We start from the raw sequence: 5,719 nt of genomic DNA, 5'->3' as shown, positions 1-5,719 counted from the left end.
AGTGCATAAGGCAAACTTCACCACAGCACGGCAAGCTAACTGTTTTAGCCCGCATTAAGCTGTAACACACTTTCTTCTGCAGTATTTTCATGCAACCTCTAAATACCACAAAATTTGTATCCTTGAATTTGTTTTACAACACATTTCACAAAAACATAACAACACACAATATGTGGACCCAACATTGTATTTAAAAACCTACAATGAGTTAGACTAAGTAGGACTTAAATTTCCAGTTTCCCGTCTCCTTCATTTCATGACGTTTCACATGCTGAACAGTCCTTACCTTTGAAAATAAACTCTCCTCACTTTCTTAAGTCTTTCTCCATCTCTGAGTGAGGCACATTAGCATACTGTACATTTAGCTAGCAGACACATTTTGTAATAAGCTGTACAGAAACTGTTTGTCTGTTTGTTAAACCGCTTAAAACGTTATTACTGAAATTACATGACCCTAAAAAACTAAAAAAAACAAAACCCTACCTTACTGAGTTTATGTTTACTTCAGTTCTGTAACGCTAGCTAGATGCTGAAGTAGCTAGCTAAATGCTGAAGTAGCTAGCTAACGGCAACTTTTTTTTTTACATCTACACCTTGAATGTATTACAGGGATGAAAAGAATAGGGGATGCGCTGATGACACAGGCCATCGGGTACCTATTTTCATGATACTGAGCAAGTATCTCCATCCCATGACTGGAAATAATGAAAGACTCATTTAAATGAACTTATTCAACCTTAATACGTGTTAGCCTTTCTTTCTAGTCTTTCAGATTTAACTTTTCGCTCTTTCACTGTCTGCTAACTTTGTCTGCTTGTTATTTGTTCTGGTCAAGTAGCATGCAGTCCAAGCAGCAGAACTGGGATTTGGAGTGAGGTTGATGAGAATGGCAAACATTATGCACGGTGGCATGGTGGTTAGCATTATTGCCTCACAGCAAGAGTTTAATTCCAGCATCAGGCTGGGGTCTTTCTGTGTGGAGTTTGCATGTTCTCCTCGTGTTTGCTTGGGTTCTTTCTAGGTACTCTGGCTTCCTCCCACAGTCCAGCGACATACAATTAGTGGGGATAGGTTAATTGGTAACTCTAAATTGCCCATTGGTGTGAATCTGAATGTGAATGGTTGTCTGTATCTATGTGTTAGCCCTGCGACAGGCTGGCGACCTGTCCATGGTGTACCCTGCTTCTCGCCCTAAGACAGCTGGGGTAGGCTCCAGCCCCCCACAACCCTGAAAAGGATAAGCAGAAGAGAATGGATGGATAGACTTTATCAATACTTATTATCAGCCCAAGTTTTCAGGTTTCTAGCTAACAGGATTGTTTTATTATCATTTAAATACTTGGATTTGACAAGTGTGCAAAAGCTCCACTGGTAGTTTGAGTTCATTGTTATGTAATGTGCAGCAACAGGAAAAACATGCCAACAGTGGTAAAAAGAACTGACAAGTTTGGGGCATCCAGTTCTGATGGACAGGACAACTGGTACTAGACTCAATTGCACCCAATTCATATTCATACTGAGCTCACTGCATGGAGCTGACAAGCCGGTGATAATAAAACTGATTATTACATTTTAAAAACTTTTTTAAAAAAAGAAAGAAAGAAAGAAAAAACTTAAAAAAGACTGCAAATCATTTGCAGGAGGCAAACGTAATCTCCTTTTTTCCTGGGTGTAATAAAGTCACATTTAATGACAGCTATCTCTGCATTCACAGTCCTAAATTTATCATTTCCAGTCACTGATTACTGAGTGTGATCAATAATTGCCCCCAGCTCAGTAGCTTCTAACAGACTGACTGCACCTGAATAAAACTGGAAGGCAAGGTTCCACATCAATAGCTGATCTTGTTGTCCCTCTCACTTTATGGATTCCCTCCACCCTCCCACACACATCCATACACTCTCTTACTCAAGCAGGAGACACCATGCTGAGTCATTTGACACGGCAATCTTTCCTGAAGTATATCAGGACTGCCAAGCAGACAATGTCATATTGGGGAAGTCTGTTCCACTCATTCAATCATTTAACAGTTTCACATTTTTCTATTTTCTATTTACGCTTGTTGCTGCAGAATGTGTGCTTTTTCAAATTAAATTATTTACTATTTATTTATTTATTTTCTTTACTGTCGGGTAAAAAATGTAAGTGCATATTTGATTAACATTTCTGGATGAAACAAAGAAGTTTTTACTGAATTTACAATGTGTGAGATTATTATATTATCTTATGCCACATTATACCCCTTATTAAAGATTGTGAAATCATTATGTAGTTTTAGTTTGCATTATTCTCCTGACCTAGAAGAAGGTGATAACTATTACATTTATTAAACTGATTTGTATTACATTAGACTGCTGATTTATTGTGAATGAATGATATTGTTTTATGATGCATGTTACTGCTGTTATAAGAAATATTGTTTTCAGAGAATCATGTCCTTATTTGTCTGATTAGAAAAGAACAGAACATACTGAACAGGAAGCCAAGGTCATAACTTAGGCTCACTGAAAGAGAGAAAGAATGTGGATGTTTAGGTTTTATGACTTTGGAGGAGGGGCTGAAGCTATAAGAATGTGAGCAACGCTCAGACACGTCGAGATCAGGCGGACACCCTCCCGCGCTCATCTCCCCTCCGGATGGTTAATGCGCAAAAGTGTTGTATGGAATAATGAGAATTGTATGGAATAAAATGATTGTTGATTGAGCATTTATACACCGAGTGTTGTCCTTCCTTCATCCCAAAGATGAAAGAATTGGGAGAATTCAACAAATGACAAAACCTTTTTAGATTATGAGAAACAACCTTTAAAAAGATAACACAAGTTCACCGTTATGACCTAGGTCATGGTGCCATCAGCTTAAGAACACAGTCTGAACAAAGCATAATAGAGGAAGAAAATCCTTTAATTACTTAATAATACCTAGAACTCGTCATTAAGAATCAGTGCCTAGAACTGATCGCTGATTATTATTTATTTGTATAATATATCCTTTTAGGGCTTTTTGGATTTAAATTTGCAACTTTCAGTATTTGGGTTTTGCCACATTTTGAATTTAGAAGACAGAGTTGCTTTTTAGGGTGGGTGACAAAGATAAGGCCCGTGGGCCAGATTTGAGTCCAGTTAAGAAGACTGGAAAACAGTTAAGTTCCTGTTTTTTAAAAAAATTATTATTCCAAAGTAAATAAAAAATTCCAAAAACTGTATAATTTATAATTACAGGAAAGTCTATGCAAAGTCTATGAACTATCATTCATATCATTTTTCTGTAATTTTGCACATTTTTCATGTAGTTTCACCAGTCCGGTCCACTTAAGATCAAAGTGGGTTGCATATGTGGCCCTCCGTCTGTGGTTTAGGTTCCTCCTGTATTTTGATTATAGTTTAGATGTTTGAGTGAAGGTGTTTCATTTTATTCCACAGTGAATTTGATTCCTTTGTTATATTTTTAAAGCTTTGGTTTCTGTATTTCAGAGCAGATCAGTCTTAGGTTTATTAATCAAACTTCTCCCAGGTTCGTTCTGCATCATGTTGCGGTGTGAGTTCCTTTGAGTTTTGCGTTCTAGTTTGTGATTGGGTACAATTCTGTATTCATAGTTTTTCTTCATTCTTTATTACTTGATGGTTTATCTGTATGTAACTAGTATTGGTGCCATTATGCAGTTGATTTGTAACTGAGTGTTGCTTAAGGTTTCTGCGGTTTATTGGTGTTTAGATTCCTCCGTATTCCTTCAGGCCAGTGTAGTTTGTCTCTGTGCTTACGAGTTATCCTTTAAGCTGGTTCGTGTTTTATTATGGTAGTCAGTCTTCCTTCCTTTCCTGTGAATGTCTTGATTCTTTGCATTCATGTCTTGCTCTCCACAGCTGTCCCCACTTCCCTGATTACCCCATGGGCATAAATAGTCCTGCCTTCCCCTCACTCTTTGTCACAGCATCTGTTATTCTTCCCAGATTGTTTCTCCTCCATGTACCCCTGTGACGGTTTCGATTGTGGTTTGGACTTTTGCATCACCTTAATAAATGTCTGGCCTTTTGTTAACCCAGTCTGCTTTCCATCTTCTGGATTTCATGACAGAATGTCACTGTTCTCACTGTAAAAAGACAGTGCAACAGACAAGTTTTTTAGTTTAGAGCTTATGATGTGCAGGAAATGCTAACCACATAATAGTGGCCAAAGAACGGTACAATTGATGATTAGACTGGTTCCCTTTAAGTCTTACTTTTATTAAACAGTTCTGTTTTCCAGTGGAAAAAGAAAGCTAGATAAAGGGCTTTGTTTTCCCTGTGACTATTATTTTTCCTTCAAGTTTACAGTCTTTGCTACAGCACCTCAAATGGGGCAGAAATAGATACAAAAACTTATTTTGCAATATGAATACAAAATACTAATAGATTAAATCATTATTTTATTTTACAAATATGTAGTATCCAGTATAATTTGAAATATTGTCAGTGTATGCATTTAATGATATCATAGATCTAATAAGAAAATGGAAAAGGAATCTTTCAGTTGTTGGTGTTGAAAGCTGCTCAATACTAGCTCATTAAGCAACAGTGGACAGTAGGCAGACTTGACCTCCACTTTCCTCTGAAAGCTTAATACCCAATCACGATCCTTCATCATCGTAGCACCATCCTGCTAGGATTTAACATTATTAATTTCTACAAAGTGAAGTGTTTTTTAACATGCTGATGATTTAAGACTCAGTTTTGAGTAAGGAATACACTGTCAGCGCAGAATTTTTGGATACAGTTATCTGAGGGTATTTGATGAGTGACTATAAATACTTATGATATAAAATTTTTTTTAAAAAGAATGAAACTACCTTGTTTTGTTTGTGCCTGAGTGAGAACTGGGTCAGAAATAATGACTGGATATGAATTTATTGCTGTTTCTTGTGATTAAACTACATTTTATTTTATTTTTTTTGAAATTTCTATTTAAAAAAAAATTTTCACAAATCATGGTCACAATACATAATGAATGCCATTATACAAAAAGAAAAAGAGAAACCCCCCCTCCCTCCCCACTCGAGGCTCATGTAAAGAGAAACAGAACAAAACAAACAAAAAATGTATTTCACACATCTGGAAAATACGCTTTTATATAGTCAATAAATGGGTTCCAAGTCGCACGTTCCAAAGCACCTCCTTTAACCATATGAAGGAGCCTTATCAGACTTCCAGTGGAATAGAATAAGTCTATGGGCAAGCAATGTAGCAAACGCTATGGCATTTTCCTGAGATTTATTAATTTTGTATTGAGATGGCATAACTCCAAAAATGCCAATGCGGAAATCAAGCACTAAATTCTGCGCACTGATATGAGATAATGCTTTAAATATATATATGTATTTTGTTTTCTTGTACACTTTTTAGACAAAAGTAGGAGTAAAGCTTTCAATAAACCTAAAACACTATTTTGCATATAGTACTGCGTTCTGTGAGAAGCAGGAAAAAAAGCAACCGAAAAAAAGCACAGCCACCATACTTGTTGATGGTTCATTCCCCGTCTGTTTTCCAAAGTATTTGTATCAGAGAATCAATTTGAACCAGTTGTTTTCATGTACCTGCTGACTTCCTTAAAATGAGAAAAAATACACATATTCAAAGTAACAACCTAGCTGCCTGTGTCTGAGAGAGGCAGAGGCTCTGGTTGGATTGAATTTGTGACCGAGAAATGAGACCGGCGCGCAAACAGCAGAGGCGCCTGATTGGAC

Source organism: Pundamilia nyererei, unplaced genomic scaffold, assembly GCF_000239375.1.
Source record: "Pundamilia nyererei isolate P.nyererei 1_Seehausen unplaced genomic scaffold, PunNye1.0 scaffold00058, whole genome shotgun sequence".
Taxonomy (NCBI): domain Eukaryota; kingdom Metazoa; phylum Chordata; class Actinopteri; order Cichliformes; family Cichlidae; genus Pundamilia; species Pundamilia nyererei.
The sequence above is the reverse complement of the archived record's forward strand: the minus strand, read 5'-3'. Positions refer to the sequence as shown.